Source organism: Octopus bimaculoides, chromosome 13, assembly GCF_046866305.1.
Source record: "Octopus bimaculoides isolate indiv1 chromosome 13, ASM4686630v1, whole genome shotgun sequence".
In the NCBI taxonomy this organism is placed as follows: domain Eukaryota; kingdom Metazoa; phylum Mollusca; class Cephalopoda; order Octopoda; family Octopodidae; genus Octopus; species Octopus bimaculoides.
In genome coordinates this window covers 31,400,798-31,421,692 of record NC_142940.1, presented here as the reverse complement: position 1 = coordinate 31,421,692, position 20,895 = coordinate 31,400,798, and the positions used below count along the sequence as shown (strand labels likewise).

General features: G+C 38.2%; 1 protein-coding gene across 1 annotated transcript in view; it reads left to right on the top strand.

The window, feature by feature from the left end:
* The window catches only part of LOC106872092 (glycine receptor subunit alpha-2), an 817,309-nt gene that overhangs the window by 589,945 nt on the left and 206,469 nt on the right, over window positions 1–20,895 (top strand). The gene's annotated exons all lie outside the window — the stretch shown is intronic.

Genomic DNA, 20,895 nt, shown 5'->3' with positions numbered 1-20,895 from the left:
CTTTGTTCGGCCTAACAACTTTTCGTTATCTACTTATGAGGACTACCAATGAAATTACAAAGAATATTGCTTTCTCGTATAAATTAATCAGAGGCAGTAAAACAGTACCCAGGAATTTTGGACGGCTCTTTATTTTTCTGGAATTCAAGGGTTAAATTTCAATTTAAATCTCTGGCAATAACGAATTTCCCAAAGCTAAAGTAGTTCTGGAGAGAAATAATTGGAAAATGATTGTTCAGTGAGAAGTTTGCAGAGCCACTCAATCACAGACTCTGGTCTAGAGAAATCGAAGTGCTCAATTAGTGGCATATAAAGGTGGCGGTTAGTGCGCAGTGCGTGGACTCTTTGACTTACTGCAACCAGTTTTCTGGACAAAAGACACAATTTTGTACTTCCATTTTCTCAATCATCGGAAACCCTCATATTTTCTACCAACTACCCTTTCGTTCTTTCCTTCACTTTTACCGCCATTCACCTTCGTCATCTTCCTATATCTCTCTCCCTCACTCTCTCTGCCATTCTTCCCTTTCTCTTCCTCTCTCTCTCTCTCCCTCTCTATCTCTATCTCTCTCTATCTCTCCGTCTGTCTATCTATCTCTCCCTTCTCTCTCTCTCCCTCCTTCTTTCGCATGAATAAACACCCATCCCCGGGAAATGATGTACATAAAAAATTAAAGAACCGAAGAATAAGGAGAGAAGATGTATCAGGAAGAGAAGAAGTAACCTGTTTCCTAGATTAAAGGTGCAAAATCCCATGCATGACAGATAAAAAGCACAAAGGGATTTCAGTTAGCAGTTCTATAGGATTGGTGAGTGAATACTTGCCAAATAGCTAGATGCTCATATGTTTTTAGCGCTGTCTAGGATATTTGTCTCTTGAAGCAGCAGTATCATCCAAAAGGATTACAGCTAATATAATTTTTGTTTCTGAAGAGGAAAACTAATATTTAGTATACAGTTTTAACAATTTAGGGGAAAATCTGCGAGATCATTAAAAATCGTAGCTATATCAGAATTTCGTTATGTAATGGTCGTAAGAAAGTAAAGTTGAAACATTTATAGTGCAGCAATTGTATAAAGTTCTGCCAAAGGAATTATATTGCTATGCCACTATTGGGAAATGCTTCAGAAGACTGATTATTGCACTTTAAATGCCTTTTGTGAGATATCTAAGTGTAATGAAGGAAGGATGGCTTAAATTTCGAAACAACAGTAAAGGCGTCACTAAAGAATGCACGAGGAGATCCTTTTCATTTCTGCAGAGCCGACCACAGATGTTGCAGTGATAAGAAAAGAACTCTCAAATTGTAAATAAATCTAACAGTAATACAGGGCATTATGTATGATGTATTTTTGATGTAAGGCCAAAATTAGTCATACTTGTTGGGATAATGCGAAATTCCATAGCTTTTTATTACACTAGAATACTTTTTCTATTGCTGTTTGCGATGTTCTGTTGTAGAAACATACACTTAGCCGTATGGCGATTTACCTGGTTATCCACCTTAACAGATTAAACTAGCAGTGCGATATAATCTTTGCATTTCACACTCGCAGTCAATGAAGAAAAAATGCCCTTCAAGAAGAAAGAATCATCGATTCATTGGCGGCCATTTCTAGCAAGACAAGAATTTACGACTAAGATTACAAAAGATATTCATTAGCGCTGCTTGCATTTGAGGTGCGAATGGGAGTATTGACACCCAATGATCATACCATATCCGTAAATATAGGCAACCCTATATACTATTAATTTTGAAAAAACAAAACATAAGGTGGATGGCCCATAAATCTTCTAATTAAGGTGATAATTAATCCGCCTGCCCTCATGTCCGACATACTGCCGACAGAGAAGAAGAGATGCAGAATCAATGCCAGCATAAATGTCACCAAGAAATATTTTATTAACTCTAAAATAAGGAAGCCAAATGTTATGCTGGAGTATGTATTTCTAGTTTTGAACATGGCAGAATAGTGCTAATGGATATAAAGAAGATGAAACTCTTCTCGCATACTCTTTTACTCTTTTACCTGTTTCAGTCATGTGGCCATGCTGGAGCACAGCCTTTAGTCGAGCAAATTGACCCCAGGACTTATTCTTTGTAAGCCTAGTATTTGTTCTATCGGTCTCTTTTGCCGAACCTGTAGGTTACGGAGACATAAACACACCAGCATCGGTTGTCAAGCGATGTTGGGGGGACAAATACAGACACACAAACACCTACACACACATACACACACACACACACACACACACACACACACACACACACACACACACACACACACACACACACACACACACATATATATATATATATATATATATATATATATATATGTATATATATATATATATATATATATATATATATATATATATATATATATATATATATATATATATATATATATATATATACACACACATATATACGACAGGCTTCTTTCAGTTTCCATCTACCAAATCCACTTACAAGACTTTGGTCGGCCCGAAGCTATAGTAGAAGACACTTGCTGAAGGTGTCATGCGGTGGTACTGAACCCGGAATCATGTGGTTCGTAAGCATGATAAAATTTGATAAAATTCTCCTTGTGGTCACTAGGGAGGCACAGAAAACAGATTGGGCACGGGTGAGGGCGATTAAGATAACCCGTTAGTTGAAGTGGCGAGCCATGAGTTTAAATTGTGTCGAGAAATCATGGTCGTCACTACAGAGCCAGCAGAGACGTTAGGGATGATGTCATTAGGATCAGAAGAGAAGTTGCGATAAAAGTGTGAGTTTGTAGGGTTCATGGTTGATGAGGTGGTAAGAGAGGAGTGGTGGATAATAACAGGAACGTCGAGAAAATTCATAGCTGTTGGAGACAGAACAAGAGAATTCGAGGGCAGGATGAATGAGAGGAAGGATTTGAGTTATTCGCCGGAGAGTGAGGTCGTGAATGTAACGACGCTATAGCTCAGGAGTGGGACCGATGGATTGAGAAAATATTTGGAATTCAGCATAGCGGACGAACAGGTTCGCACGTTTGGAGTCCATTCTCGTTCCCATGACCAATTCCAGACGTGATGGTAAAATTCGTGAGAAGCAATTTAAGGAGAGACAAGTTCAGCTAAACGGTGGAGGACAGAGATGTCAAGATGCAGATCAGGACGAAGGCTGAGAAAGAATTTTAATGCAAGGAGGCTTCATTACCTACGCCTTAAGGTGAGCACGCCACACGACCACAAATCCACCATTTTGTCAGCCAGTTTAATGTCAAAAGGCATCAAAAGGCTGAGAGCTCGACTCGAGAGAGGATGAAATGTCGGGGACGCTTGCTGAAGTTGCACCGGTCCAGGGCACGTTCAAATTTATCAACCATTTGGAATTAGCAGGGAGCCTAGCGGGATGGTCGGCAGCTTAGGTGAATGAAGTAGTCTTCTTCATTAAATGCAGGTGAAGTTTTGTGGAAGAGAGATGCATTCAGTCACAGTGCACGAAGTATTAGACATCAGCTCAGGTCCCAAACTAGTTACTGGACAGAGTGGTATAAAACAGGGACCCCTACTAAGGGGAGTACGCTTGGCTTCAGAGAGGGGAAGATCAGGAGGAACTGTTACAACAGAGTGTATTGGAAAAGGGTGTGTGGAAGAGGGTGAATTGGTGGGAAAGGAGTAGTGCGGCGGTGGTAGGCGGAAAGGTGATAGGAGGAAGTAAGTGGTAGATGGGGTTGTCGGCCGAGGCGGGGAAATGGGCATGGTGGAAGTAGTTGGGGTAGGGTGGAGAGGGCACGGGAAGGAGTGGCATTATTGGCGTCAGGTAGGACATGATGAAGGACTGATTGAAGTTCGTAGTGCTTAATGCAAGCAAGACAGTCGCGGAGAAGGCGGTTGAGGTAGAGAATGAAAGGGAGCATGGAGAGAACAACGAAGGTGGGCAGCAGTAGAAGATTGAGTAAGGAGGCAGAAGAAGGCGTTCAAGGATGTGGATTTTAGAGAGATTAGAGCGAATTGTGGCAGGTAGCAGTGCAGAGGACGGTGGAAGCAGAATGGAAGGCAGGGTGGAAATAAAGGTGGAAGCCTTTAGGGATGTGTTTGAGGTGAAAGCAGCATCAGAGGAAAAGATGTTTTAATGTATAGGGAAATGTTGAGGGAAGATTAGAGGCAGCAGATAGAAAACGTAGTGAAGTAATGTTTGAGACTGTGATTTAGGTTTAAGAGGAAAGATTTATCATCAGGTATATTGGAATGAGAGATACAAGGGAAAGAAGGAAACGAAAGTAGCAAAGTTAGTAACGCACGAAATATTCAAGAAGTTCAGTAACTTCAAGACGTTCGAGAAATCGTGGTAGATTGGTCTGGTACAAATCAACAACAGTTACAGTAAGATACATGGTAGTAAATCGCATGTACGAGAAGGTACCGAAAAGTTCCTGGCTTTGGGTTAAAGGAAATACAGGAGGATCAGTTAATTATGATTTTATTCAACATATTCCCCTCACAGAGTCACACACTTATTGCAGCGGTCCTTCAGTTTTTCTAAGCCCGACAAAAAGAACTCAGAAAGTTGGGCCTCCAGCCAAGCCTCTGTAGCAACAATCACCTCCGAATCGGAGTGTAATTTCGTTCCCTTGAGATGTTTCTTCCGTTGTGCTTAAGAGGTGATAGTCAGAGGGGTCGAAGTCAAAAGAGTAAGATTGGTGGTCTACCAATTCGAAGACGAAATTGTGCATTTTCTGCAGAGTTTCATGTGTTGTGTGTGCTGGTTCATTGTCCTACAAACATGATACCACGGCTCGGCTTTCCACAGAGATTATTGTAGATCGTCCAAGATGTATTTTATGTGGAGTACTCTGTCTTTGTTCCAAAACACTTAAGCCAGGATTTTTCCAGCTAACTTCTATGTCAGAAACTTCTTGGGACGAAGTGAAGCACTGTGGAACCATTCTATTGATTGCTGCATGGTCTGAATATCACAATGATGAAGCAACGTTTCCTCCATGCTGACTAAACGAGCCATAAAATCAGGATCTGCCGCTGAAAACCGGTCCAAAATCGCCTTTGATGTCGTTGCTCTGATGCGATTCCAATCTGCGTTCAGGCATTTCGTCACCCGTTTTACAGAAAGCTGTCTCATATCCAGAATGTTGTGGATCATGTGAACAACTCTTTAGCGGGAAATCCCCAGAGTTTCAGCGATAACTTGAACTCAAATCCTGCGGTCCTCGAGAATCATGGCGTGCAAAGCGTATGTTGGCCGTCTTGACTGTGGTTCATCTGTGACCTCAAAATGACCTGTCCGAAACCTCGACACCCAGATTTTGACTGTGGAGTCAGATGGGTAGTCATACTTCAAAACGTCCTTGAAATCCATGGATTTCCGCCGTTTCTAAAAGAGGAACTTCAAGACCGTTCGTCATTTACCAAAATCTACTGTAGAAGCTCCCATCATGCGTTGAATCTGCAAAAAGGAGAAAGATGTATTGTATACCAGCATGATGTTTTTGCATATCTTCTCATAAATAGTTGTCCTACTTCCCTTAAAAAAGGTAACGGTTCTACCCTTTCGGGATACACTTAAAGACATATTGGAAGAGAGTTACCTGTATTATGATGATTCACGCCAGGTGTCAAAATGCAAACATCATGACTGCTGTTCAATGCTCTGTGAACACTGAAAAGGCTGTAAGACGTAACATGGCAGCGGCAACGGAGATTACGAAACAGTGGCCAGCAGGAAGAGACAAAGGAGACGTTCTAACTGCGTTCGCACGCTGGAACTCTTCCACGAACAGCAGGACAGGGTGATAGGAGGTCTGAGCAAGGAAATCCGGGATTTAGGGCCACCATGAAGCTGGCCTTAAATGAAGACTTTAGCTACCACACTTGCAAGAGGTGCAAGGCACAACTTCTGACAGACAAAGCCAAAGAGAACTGCCTGATGAAAGCAAATAAGCTAAACAAGTAGAGGCATCTTTTTGAGCTGGGAATGATCTGGTTCTTCTCAGATGAAAAGAACTTCTGCCAGGGCCAGTTGCACAACACCTAAAACAACAGGTTTGTTTGCATGCAATCCATTTGATGTCCGACATATCATAAAAATCAAGTTCCCTAAACTGTGATCGTCTTTGTGTGTGTTTCCAGTGAGGATGACGTCATGCTGCCCCACATCTTTGAATTGAGACTTACACTCAATTAAGACATCTATGTGAAGATAGTTGTGACTGTAATCAAATCCTGAGTGAAGCGGATTGATGCTGGAGGGCCATATGTGTGGCAGGACGATTCCGCTCCTTTCCATACCTTCGAAGTGTCTCAGTGGTTGTCGGAGAATATCTGCGTCTTCACTAGCCCCAATTTCTGGCCTCCTAATTCCCCGATTCTAATCGCATGGATTTCAATGCGTGGTGTCGGTTCAGAAACACACCAAATGCTCTGTCTGCAACACAAAGTCCGAGTTTGTGACCAAATGGTGTTCTTTCTGGAAACTGGTACACTCTAACTACAGCTCATGTCGCAAATCGTAGCTTTCTTTATTGAGGACATGAAATACAACATGTAGTTCAATATATATATTGCTGCATAAAATACAATATTATGAACGGTAAAATGGTATCGATTATATGTTTTCTCAGAAAATTTTGCATAAGGATAAACAAAAAAAAACTATAAAACTGATTCTTTAATTACACACATCTCTATCGGTGGTAGTTGAAATTTTTTACCATGGATATATTTTGAGCGATACAGCCGTGTATATTTTCCAACAGTGTAGAATCCGTCCATAGCAGTTGAGTTACAACAGAGGTTACTTGATTTGACAGACTCTGTAGAGAAGCAGTTTACTGCATTTACTACGTACACTTTTGTCCCACCTAATTTTAGAGTTCAAATTACAAGGCGACAAACTTTTATCTTATTGTCCACTCTCAGGCGATGAATTAATTTCCTGCAAGTGAACTGAAAGTGAAATCACTGACTGAATATCCTGAGAACTGATTGACAGCTACTGTCCTTTCAATTCATGCTTTCTATGAAATGTTTCGTTACGAGTCAGATTACAAACAGTGTAGTCTATGAACCTCAGTCCTCTTGGCTAACGACAATAAATACACAATAAAATGTTTATATTTTCTTATTGACCCCCAGCGTCCTCAGGCAATCCAAGATCCAACAGTGTGAAAAATTATCGTAAATATACTTGCAGTCCACGAGAGTCGACTAAAAAGTTCATAGGCTGACCAAGATGTTCTCATGGAATATGACCAAATGAGGTTTATTTTTCAACATAATCCCACTTGCGGTCCACACACTTCTCCATCGATGTCGATTGCTTTGATCCTATTAGTGAAGCTTTCATCTTGTTGATAAAAAACGTCATTAACAGCAAATATGATGCTATTATCACTGCGATACTGGTTACTAGCTGAGTGTTTTGTCATGTCGAGAAACAGATGATATTCAGATGAGGCCAAATCAGAGTAGGAAGGGTGATCAACCAGTTCAAAGCAACAGTCATGCACAACGACCATTGAAAGCAAAGACTTGTGGACTTGTGTACCGGAGCATTGTCTTGATGAAAAAAGATCCCTTTCCTCACTTTTCCTGGGCATTTGGTCTTGATAGCCTTTCGTAACTGCCTCAACAAATTGGCATAATACTCTCCATTGATATCGTGACCCTTCTGAAGATAGTCAATAAACACAATGCCCTTTGCATCCCCAAAACACTGAAACATCACCTTCTCTGCAGATGAAACGACCTCGGCCTTCTTTGAAGCAGTTGAGGAGAGGTGTTTCCACTGCATGGATTGTCTCTTTGTCTCTAGCCTAAAATAATGAACCCAAAACTCATTCTGGGTTAGTAAATGGTAACGGAAACTAGCTTGATCTGCTTCAAACCGCGTCAGATTCCCCGTAATGTGATCAGCCTGGTGGCTTTTGATCAGGTACCTGAAGATGTGGCACCCGCGCAGCTGAAACCTTCGTCATACTAACTTTATTGTGCAGAATATTCTGAACAACCCCACGGTATATGCTAATAATATTGGCTATTTGATTTATAGGCAATCGCCTGTCAGTCATCAGTATGTGGTGAACACGATTAATGCTTTCCTCGGTGGTGGCAGTAGCAAGACGTTCAAACTATGGATTATCTTCAAGATTATCATTTCCCCCTCCTAAATTCTGTTGCCCATTTTCTGAACTCTTGATAAAGCTGAAGCGCATCTCCTAATGTAGAAACCATGTCAGTATAAACGTCCTTGGGTTCTCCTCTGACAATATGTCACCTTCAGAAAGTTAAATAATCATCTGCTATGAGGCAAGTTAATAATTTCCAGAGTAATTTTAACTCGCAATAGTTAGGTCTTTAATTATTAACTTCCTCTCTTATTCCCTTGTCCATGATGGTGTGACATTGTGTCCATCATCAATAAGACAGGATTGTATATGGCTGAGAGAAATATTTAGCCGCAATGTTGAGAGAATCTTGTCCGAGTGAGCATTCCAATTATTATTATCATTATTTCGGTTTGGTGTCCGTTTGTGTTTGAGAGACAGAAAAGCAAGCAAGATGACTGGGTGTGAGTGGGCATCAGCAAGATAGAGGGAGAAGAGGGGGAGAGAGACAGAGCGATAGAGACAGGTAGACAGAGAGATAGAGATAGGCAGACAGAGAGAAAGAGAGAGAGATGCATGTAATTGAATATGAGTGTCTGTGTGCGCAGCGTTGTTCACTTCATTTTTTAATCAAGAAACATTTAATTTTCTGAATTATCTCTTGATATTTTTTGATGTGTTTAATCTCTTGATAATTTCTAAATATTTTATCTGATTTGATGATAATTAAAGTAGTTTCTCTGAATAGTCTTCTAGATTTCCGAGTCATTTAAGAACTCGTACTACCTCGTCACATAGTTGAGTACCTTCGCTGGCCCCACCAATATACCTATAAATATGTCGTATAGTGAAGAAATAGTTAATTTATGTAAACAGGAGTATTCAAAAATTGTTTTTTTTTCATTAGTCTCTTAGGTTATTTATACAGGTGCTGATCTTTATTTATTTATTTTATTTTTGTTTGCACCAAATCATCGCTAATCTGGTTGATCTATGATTAGAGACCTACCTGCAGTGACAGTTCTGTTTTATGTTTTCAGTTATATTGTATGTAGTGGCTCAACTACACTTGAGGAAAGCAATTGCGTTGAAACTCCTTCATTCGATCACCAATGACATGTGATGTAGGGAGGTGGAGATCGAATGGGGTGATGCTCATGATTTTCGAAAATAAAATTTCGACTTAAAAGTACACGAACCAACAACTAAAACACATCCACGGCTTCAGCACAGCCAGAGTTTATATTTCCATCTTTCTGCTCATTCATCTCTTTAGTACTATACTTGATCTCTTTTCGAATTCCATTGGCATAAAACATGCAGCTTATTTCTGGTATTCATCATAATAGAATACTTGTGCATCGCGGGCAACTTTTACTACAGGATGAAATGAAACTCTTCCCAATAGTCGAATAAAGTAGTAATACCATTGCTTGGCATGACTAGTTGTTTCTTCACTGTGGTGCTTATTTTACAACCCCACGGACTGTGGTACTTGCGAGTTAAATACTTTGGTCATAAACACAAAGTACTGCTTTGACAGGATATGAATAGCAGTACTCTCAGCTATTTGTGTGCTACAATACTTATGTGACCATATGTGGAGTACTGTAAATGATATGGTCAGAATTTGCAATTTCTACTTGAAGATTTCATGAGAAATCATTATACACAACAGTTATTCGTCTATTGAGCTGTGGTCTGTCGTTAATTTCTATTTTATCAAACAAAATACTGAACCACACTTTCAATATTTTACTTTCTTAAGGTGGTGAGCTGACAGAAAAGTTAGCACGCCGGGCGAAATGCTTAGCGGTATTTCGCCAGTCTTTACGTTCTGAGATCAACTTTGCTTTTCATCCTTTCGGGGTCGATAAATTAAGTACTAGTTGCGCACTTAGGTCGATCTAATCGACTAGACACCGCCTCAAAAATGTCAGGCCTTGTGCCTAGAGTAAAAAAGAGTAATTTACTCTATTTTTATTTATTTCCATTAATCAGAAGGAAAATGTCTCCCCGCGATAAATTCCGTTTATCATTGCTGGATTTATTTTATCGCAGCATTATACATAAAGATCGAGGCGAACCCATCCAAATTAAAAAAAAGAATGTATGAGCATACAGAAGCGAAGCAAAATATTAATGTGTTAAATTTAGTGCATTGACATAACAACTTTACTGCTTTAGAGGCTCGACTATTTTTCAACAATTAAGAATGTTACTTCCAACTTACTAAATCTTATATACATACATAGATAAATACATGCATGATTATATAGTCAATATGTTTGGATTAAATTGGATTACTCGTGAAAAAATTCAGACTATATTTCCCATGGTACATAATATTTTCATTTCTGAGATAAAAATATGGAAGCCGTTAAGATAGAAAGGATGGGTGGTTGTGCGAAAGATGAAAAAATAACAAGGCAGCACTCTTCTTCTTTCCTCACAGCCTTACTATCAAGAAGGCGATTATTTAAAAGTAAACATGTTATCATTTAAAAAGATAACATGTATACATACATACATACATACATACATACATAATATATACATACTTTTATAAATACATATATATATATATATATGTGTGTGTGTGTGTGTGTGTGTGTGTATGTATGTATAAGCATGTATATATATATATATATATATATATATATATATACACACACACACAGAAAGCTTGATAGATAGATACATACATACATATATACATACATGCATACATATATACATACATACATACATACATGCATACATACATACATACATACATACATAGAAAGATAGATATACATATACAAATAGACATCTGCATACATATATAAATTCAGATTTATGAGATATCTACATAAGGGTTCCATGGAGTCTGTAGGAAATCACAGAATATACTTGAGACCATACTTCAAATCTTATCTGACAAAATGTGCAGCTGTAAGAAAAACATTAAAGACTTAAAGAACGTCATTTAACGCAGTTGTAGACCTCGAAAATTCAGGCGCCGGAATAAGCATTGTGCCGGAATGAACATAAAATACGTTGATATAAGGAGGCTCAAGACAACAATACAACTAGAATAATTACTGAAACACCATCAACGTCAATAACAGAAACCACTGACAACAAGAACGGAGGAAACAAGAACTAGAAACAGCAATTAAGACAACAAAAATTACATCATCAAAATACAAATGAAATCATTATTGTTATAGATATATCAATGACAGCATTAGTGTAGAATCGATCACAATGGGTTTCGATGTTAAAATTACATCGCTATATTCTGAGTTCATATCCATGGAATGTTTAATTTCATCTTTTAAGAGCGACAGAATAAGAACCAATTAAGAAATGAAATCGATTTCATTGACTGTCACCGCTATCTACCACCTATTAAGAAACGAACATGAATTGAATCCGCCAAGAAAGACTTGAGTTGAAGAAAAGCGGGAAAATAGTTTAAAAATCGGCCCTCCCAAGCTGAAAGTGAAAAGACAGAACGTGGAATATTCACCTAATTTCACCTAATCCATCAGCTAATAACAACACCGATACACTCACCCAAATCCCACAAACAAAGGCAATGCACATTCGTTCAACCACAGCCACAACTTCAAAAAGCATCAAAACAGAAACAAATACACGAAGAGAAGCAACAATCACAAGAACAACTCGTACAATTGACTACATCACCCAAACACCTCATTAACTGCACAGTCGTTCGCAAGAGTAGCAGCGAGCTGATGTAAGAAGTAATCAGCAACACGAGTATTCATATAAAAGGATTGGGTTTCCAAGAACCTCTGTCGAAAACTCCCCGTGACAGATAACTTATAAAAACAGACATGCACGCATACTTGGAAATGAAATAAAATAACCAATAGATATTGAGCCTTTTAGGCTAAAGCCGGTCAAAAGTAATTGAGAAGGCCATTCATTAATTATAATTCATCAGACGAGGAAACCTTCTCAAAATCCAAGCAAGTGACCTTCTTCCATTTTGTTTCTCCGATAAATATGGTCGTTTTCAGAGTGGGGTGCGTGAATGTACGAAGTCTTGGGTCAGCTTGTAAGCAAGGTCACTTGCTAAACGACATCAGGTCTCTCCATTTAGATGTGGCTGCAATTAGCAAGACAAGGATTTCTAATACCCAAGCACTAGCACCCATTTCCAATGAATATGAGATATCATGTGGTCTAACGGGAACGTGCGGCGGGGTAGCATTGTTAATCAGAAAATCTTTAGATCTTGAAGTAGATGCAGTTCTCTAGGACCCGGGCGGCAGGTTAGTGGTCCGAGATATGAATGGTAGTGAAGGTGGCGCCCTTAGACTGGTGATTGTGTATACCCCGACAGTGGGTATAGCGTAGGCCAGAATTATTCAGGCGTCTAGAAACATTCATGGGAACCTCTCGCAACTTAATACTAGTAGAGGACTGGAATGGGATTTTGGACGCATGGAAAGACTGCGTGAGGCTAGTACATAGAAGAATGAGCGCAAAAGCTTTGAAGACCTGCTCAGAAAACCTACACAGTCTGATAGGTAACGACTGAGTTTCCTTGATGTGCCAGTGTGAACAACGGCAATGGGTCACCCAGATCGTATTTAGATAGAGTATTTGCTTGGTCAGTGGATAGGAATAGCGTAGGTTGAGCGCAATTTAAATATGGTCGGCTACATAAACCACAAGTTTGTGATCTTCACAGTCGACTTAGATAGGACGCGTAGACAGGGATCCGGTTACTGGAAGTTAAACGCATCCTTTCCGACATGCAAAGACTACAGATACTGGAATAGTGAACTAGTTAAGCGGCAGTTGGCGGGGGAGATCGTCAACAAGAGAAGAATCGATCGCGTTTAGCAATGGGTTAGGTATAGAACGGAAGAGATAAGAGGGTGAACTAGTTAGCAAATTAGAAGAGGCAATTAGAAAGGGCATCGTTTGTCCAAACCCTGTATTTCGACAGAATACCTATTATGTCCTTACGTTCTGAGTTCAAAACATGGATCAATGTTGTGTTTCATATCACCGGCTTTGATAAAATAAACGGTAAACAACTGCGGCGGCTTTGACGTTATTAGCTAGCCAACCCCACCCCGCCCTTAACTAGCGTGTGATGCTACTAATATAATAAACCATTATTATTAAGCAGGGCAATCTATATCCAATACTCTCTGAAAACATTAAAGCCATATAAAGAGCACAGCCACATAAACACACGTGTAACGCGCCTAAATAGCAAAGCATATAATACATTGCTGCAGTAGATATAGAGAAACATGTGAGACAGAATTTATAGCAATAGTATTAATAACGTTATATCAACGACAATATCGTTCCCCCATCCCACCATGAGCAGCAGGCAGAGTAAACCAAGCAGCTAAAGTATAAATCTGTGTTATAAGTGATTAACAATGAGATGCAACTAGTGATATGTTAGTTACGTCTATCGGAAAAGCAGGTCACATAAAACGATCTGAAACCAATGACTCTATTAGATCAGAAAGTACGATTCTATTAGATTAAAACCATCAAGAAATTTATTTAATCGCTAGAGGCAAAGTGAAAATATTCCAGGTGTTGGTAATGCCCTCAATATTATGTTCGTTAATAAGCTATTATCAATCGACTTGAAATCCAGTGGTGGCAACTAATTGAATAATTTATAAATCTCCACCGTTTCTACAGCAATTTAATGGCCGCCACTCTGCTTCATTGCCAGGTTTTCTGCTTCATATTGTATCGTGTCGCTATTAAATTTAGGAAAAGAGGGGTGTCTGTGGGTTGGATGTTTGATTTTCCATTGAACAGTAGAGGCGCGGAGGCGTCATTCAGTGAATGCAGGAATGTATATAAAATATTTGCATTTAAAAAGCTTTTAGGCGAGGATAAGCTTTGTTAATGTTGGTATGAACTAGTTATAGACAATCACCTACGTAGGCAAGGCGCCAGTGAAATTGTGTTCTCTTTCTTCCGAGAAAGCAATTAATAATATTAGTTGGTGATATTAGCGTTGTTAAGTGGGAGCTAGATTACTTAATAAACAATTTTGTACTTAAAATTAAACCTCAAGTGATGAGAAAAATCATTAGATGGAATGTAAAAAAATAAGGGAGACAAATCTGCAATCAAATTTAATAATTAAAAGGAAACTACGGTGGAATTATTCTGATTTCTAGTAACTAAAATGACAATTTCGAATATGATTCGTTCTTATTTGATCTTCTCATTGAAGTAAAGTGAATTGAGCTACCTTAGACTCCATAAAACCTGGTCTGTGTCATTTGTATATGCCCCGATTTAACCATGAATATGCCGGTAATATTAACAACTTCTCTTGGTCACCTAGAAATAACAGTTATATTTCGTTTATGTCAGACCATGCTATCTTAAAAAGAAGGACAGCTTTGATGAAATCATAGGTAATACTATGCATGAAAATATAAGATGGGATGGTGACAGTTGGATAGCTTCCAATACGAGTCTACGTTACCTCGGCTAAACTGGAGCTTCACAACAAAAGAACTTACTGCAGGAGGTAGGCTGAATTAAAATGTATCTGAATATTTTTAAAAATCATGAGATGATCACAACTAAACCACTTTTGATCATAGATCTGCTCGATCAGAGCTTACCTCTCCATCTAAACAACACAGGCACTTACAGCGCAACCTGTAGATATCACCGAAGTCGACAGCTAGAATAATATAATAAGATGGGATACAGCAAATATTCTGCTCAGTACCATAGATTTGCTTGTCAGCTACTTGACCATAACCAGTTTAACATGTCCCTTGGTGGCTGGCGATATGTGCATTTCTGATCACGAGAAGACACTTCTTCACAGCCATGTGTTGAGACTTCTTTGAGGTTTGTGTTGTATGAATACTTGATGTGGTTTTGGAGTCAGGCCTTGGCTGCCACTTCTAGGATGATGGTATCTTAGATACCTTCAATTATAATTTTAATAATAAAAGTTAATAAACACAGGATTTAAATGAATGGTAACTACAGTAAGTTTCATGCTCGGATAGTACAGTAGTCGGACAAGCTTGTCTAACGTGCTATGTACTTTCTTCCAAAATCGTTCAGCCACGAAATCCACAGATATGAAGATAACTGATGTCATTCTTACATGTGTAGATCTAATATAGAACAAAATATATTCTAACCACGTCTCCTTAGTGAGAAGAACACCATGGAAAAGTATAATGAATTTTCTCCCTGTCTCAATTCCATATAAACACAATATTCTTTTCTTTTTTAATTTCACAAAATCTAGTTACAACATAACATCACTTTTGTTTTTGGCTTCTTGTGCTTCTTCGGCACAATATGTCTACATTAATCATTGCTTACATTCAAAATAGAATTATATTTCGTGAAGATATTTCGACGAAAATGCATAGTCTTCATGTAGTTGATATGTTATATATATATATATATATATATATATATATATATATTGATCAGAACAGTGAGAAGTCGTTCGAGGAAATTAAATCAAATGAATGTTTGTTTAACGTGGATAAAATTACAAATAATACTTTTCCGTTTTTTTTTTTGTTTTTTTTTGTTATGTCCTCCATACAGGCCTTCAAGTTTATGTGTCCTTTCCTCTCCCCTCCTTTTGGTAATTTATTCAAATTTAAATAGATTCTCCAGTCAGCTGCTGAGTGATGTATGTTTTAAGGGGTGATTGTATTTTAAGGGGTGATTCTATTGGGCTGAAAGTAGAAAGATCAGCCTAATTTAAGCACATAAATATCTAGTTCAGATCAAGAATTACGTTTTGTATATTGAATGGAATATATAGAATATATTTAGAAATTTCTCTGAAACATAATCCAATACAATGAGAGATGTACAACGTATAATTTTCCTTTTTTATAATTTTGCTTCTATGTCCGACATTTCAAACAGTCTCATATTTCGCGGAACTTTCACATTAGTTGCGTTGCGTGCATCATGGTTGTAACAGTGTGGGATTGTGAGAGGAAATATACTAATAAAAGTATAACGAAAATTACAAAAATTACACTGATCGCCATACGGGATAGCGCTTTTCTTCGCTTTGATATCATGTTTGGGATTAAACCAAGTTCCTCAAAGCATCGAATCAACAAGGAGGCCACTGTATTCCTGTCGCTATCCATGACCTGAGAAGAACCAACGGCTGACTCTACATACCTGGAAATGTAATTCAGGAAGAGAAATATTTTGCGTTATAATTGCACAGAACATACGTATTTAACCAAAGCACTTAGAAGCGCAAAGGGTAAAATAAAAAAGATTCTTTCCTTTCCTCCATTCAAATTTTAGAGATTTTGCTTTTGGCTAATATTACAAACTTGATACATGATTCAGAGATCATACGCATGCACATATATAAGCATACGTATTTATATACCTCTGCGCAAACACATATATAAACACAAACGTACACACACTCACAGACACACACACAGACACAGCAACACCCTCCACACCCCACCCACACTTCCCACCCACACTCCCCACCCCTACACATAAGCACACACACACACACATATATATGTACTTATATATGCACATACACAAATATGCCTATACATAGATGTGTGTGTATGAGTGCGCGTATGTGTGAGCGTGTGTGGTGATTGCTCCATCTTCACGGAGGAGCCCTCTCTCTTTTGCTTCCTCTTTGTCAATTGCATTTCTGAATTTCCATTTGATTTCTCAGATGACTCTAGTCTTTCCCGCTGCAAATCTGCAGGATGACGAAAGAAAGTTACAACACATTGTGAGCTTCCAACTTGTTAGGTCTGCGCACGTCGTCAATCTTCCATCGCCATACAACCTTAGTACATGGAATGACAAATCAATTTTGTAACCTGTATCCGGAAGAGACATTTTAATATTCATGAGAGTTTCTTACGAATATTTGCTATACAATTATTTGTGGTCAATTTGAAGTGTTACGTCTCTAATTGTGCTTCTACAAAAGATTGATCACGAGAATTAATAAATGATTTGATTTGTTGTTGCTCAGCCCCAGGTTAGCTACGGTCAAGCCGAAAACAAGCACATGACCAATTGCATTCCAACCATAATCCTCCCATCTTGTTGTGTATCGAAGACTACATTACTCATTATATGTTACCTTATGTTAAGACGGTAGTGTGTAATATCAAAGACACTGGATACTACGTTTTGTTTTTTAAACCACTGCGTTGGCGCTCCTTCGTTATTGGAAAATCCTTTCAGAAAACTCAGCTTAAATATCAAAGAAATTTTTAAAATAGAGAAACGGAAGGGGCTGATCATCGAAATAGGCAGAAAATAAATTTGTAGTTTATTTTCTAACATATCATTTTTGAAATTAACAAGAAATATATATACTCCAGCATGAGACAACTGAAAATAGATCGATTCTCTTTTTCATGCACTATTCTGAAAAGCATGTATATCTCTACGAACTTTGTTCTAAGCCTCCTACTGTAAGTAAAATATTCTATTATTTGAACATATTCAAAGACCCAATGTACAAGGAACAATTCTATCTGACGGAAAAGATGTAGAGAAACTATTTGACTTCTTTACAAATCGATGAGATCATTTCTTTTATTTGAACAAGAAACATTCTCCAAGTTAAGCTGAACGTGTAAAAGTAGACAAAACTGATACAGGTATAGATATATATTCAATTGTTTGAACAAGGAACAAATATGGCAGCTGGTACATTTGCAGGAGATTTAGAAGAGTCAGTGGAGTGAAATAAATTCGGTCATGTGATCTCAACAGACAATATTGATGAGCATCATTTGCTTCCTTTATCTGATGACCAGATATTCAATAAGGAATGAATGCCAATGATTGAATCATTCTAGTAGTTATTTTCATTGACCCAGAGGCAGTAAAATCTAATGTTTCTCTCTGATATTTAAGTTCACATTTCAAAATAACAAAACTAAAGCTGCTTTGCTAATTTACTTACTTTCATACAAAAATAGATAAGAAATATATTAAAATTACTCTACATCGTCTGCTAAACTGATCCTTGGAAAGCGGATCCTTGGAATGATCAACTTAAACCAGCAAACATTCAAAGAGTGTAACGAAGATAACCAGCATTTTTTTCCTTTTGTTTTTTTTTTTACAATTCATTCTTACATAAGATTGGACAGGATATTTATCTGAATTAATCTAGTGAATCGTACATGTCATTAAAAGTCTACATGGTGAGGATTTCATCTATACTTTTCTAAGTCAATATACCATCATTTTTAGGGCGGCGAGCTGGCAGAAACGTTAGCACACCGGGCGAAATGCTTAGCAGTATTTCGTCTGTTTTTAAGTTCTGAGTTGTAATTCCGCCGAGGTCGATTTTGCCTTTCATACTTTCCGGGTTGAAAAATTAAATACCTGTTGGGTACTGAGGTCGATCTAATCGACTGACCCCCTCCCCCAAAATTTCGGACCTTGTACCTAGAATAGAAAAGAATATACCATCTTCTGTAGGGCGGCGAGCTGGCATAATCGTTAGCATGCCGGGGGAAATGTTTAGCGGTATTTCGTCTGCCTAACGGCAAACTCAGACATTCTGAGTTCAAATTCTGCCGAGATCGACTTTGCCTTTCATCCTTTCGGAGTGGATTAAATAAGTATCAGTTGCGCACTGGGATCGATGTAATCCATTTAATCCCTTGGTCTGTTCTTGTTTGTCCCCTCTATGTTTAGCTCCCTGTGGGCAATAAAGAAATAAATATACCATCTTCGGTACAACACAGTCACCATTCTCTGAATCAGGAAGACATAAATGTATCTTTGTTTATCCGGTTTGCTTGTTTGAATGATTGAATGATTGCTTCAGTTTTCGTTGTGTTCGATAACAAAATATTGAAGTTAGGAAAACAAATTTTTCCATTAATGATTGCCAAACATGAAATCATCATCATCAATATTAACACTAGATCTAAATAAATTTACTTTCAAGGAAAGACAAAATTGATTACAGCCAAATACAATTCAAAGAAAATACCTCCATCGACAGAAAACTCCATTCATATTCTACCACGCCCATACAGACAAAACATTTACATATGGGTATGTATATGTGTGATGTCTATGCATGTGTGTGCGTGGGTATATATATATATATGGGAGAATATACAAAAAATAACAACAGACGAGGACAGGTGGTGTAAATAACAAAAGTATATATTAGTATGACGCTCGGGAATACGGAAAGTCTTTGACGTTTCGAGCTACGCTCTTCAACAGAAAGAATACGGAGACAAGGAGAAAAACACGGAGAAAAAAAATTGAATAGTGTTCAGTCAACGGTCAATCATAATAATGGCCGATCATAACAATGACTGACCGGAAGTTAGAAATTCTTATTTCAGGAGAGCTAAGAAAGGGGGAGATAACAAACGGTGATCGGGAACGAGGGGCTGTGTGTGGGAGGTAGACTGCTGGTGATCTTGACGTATGTAGTGTGAAAATGGGGGAAGGGAGAAAGGGAGAAAGTAGTTGGTCAGTTGTAGTGTGTGCGTGGTGTGATGCGAGGGTATTGGTGTGGTGTGCGTGGTGTGATGCGAGGGTATTGGTGTGGTGTGATGTGAGGGTGTTGGGAGGTGGGGAAGGCATGGGTGGAGTGTGGGGTAGAGGTAGGGGTATATATATATATATATATATATATATACACTTTCATTTTTACTTTATATACCCACAGACACTATTAGCTGTTTCTAGCCTCTCCTCCAATAGGAACATTTTTAATAGCGTTGCCCCAGTATATAATAAGGCTCTAAGTGATAGTGGATTCAGCGAGGAAATAACCTATACACCTGTCACAAAGTCTAATAATAAAGAAAAGGAAACATAGGAATAAGAAAATCATCTGGTTCACACACCCTACTCCCCCGAAGTGACCTTTAATATAGGCAAGTATTTCTTAGCACTGATAGATAGACATTTTCCAGTCAACCATAGTTACAGAAAGCTCTTCAATAGACATAACTTAAAAATCAGTTTCAACTCAACTACTAATTTTAAAAATATAATCGCACAAAACACACAAAAACCACAAAATGAAACCAGCTGTTCATGCAGGGATAAAAAAAATTGTGCCCGCTAAATGGAGCTTGCATGTCCAAGACCATCATTTATGAAGCCCCCGTAGACTCTACAACCACTAAGGCACAGTTTCAACAAAAAAAAATATGTATGCCTTGCAGAGGGGAACTTCAAGGCCAGGTTCAACAATCCCACCTTGAGCTTCAGGCATTGGGATAAAAGGAAAACAAGCAAATTATACAGTCACATGTGGTCCTTAAAAGATAAAGGTGTCAGTTACAACATCCATTGGAAGATCTTAGCCAAGTGTAAACCTTACACCAACGGCAGTGGAAAGTGCGGTCTTTGTGATATGGAAAGATGGCTCATCTGGAAAACAGCTTAGACCCCGCTACATGTCTAAATTCAAGAATTGAACTTTTTGAATCATGTCTAGATGTGGCTAAATATTTGTTAGGTTTTTGGTCCCCTCAAGATCACAGATAGAACTTGCTTTTTATATTGTGACCAAGTACAAGCTTTTTATCTCTCTATACTTTCTATATATATTTCTTATATATTTTTACATATTTTTACATATTTATAGAGATATATTTTTATATTTTTATTGCTTTATATATTTTTACACTTTTATTCCTGTATTTTACCTTTCACCCTGCATTTTTCTTGCGCATGTGCGTATATAGACGCGTATATGATTTTTTGTGCGAGTGTTTGCGTGTGTGT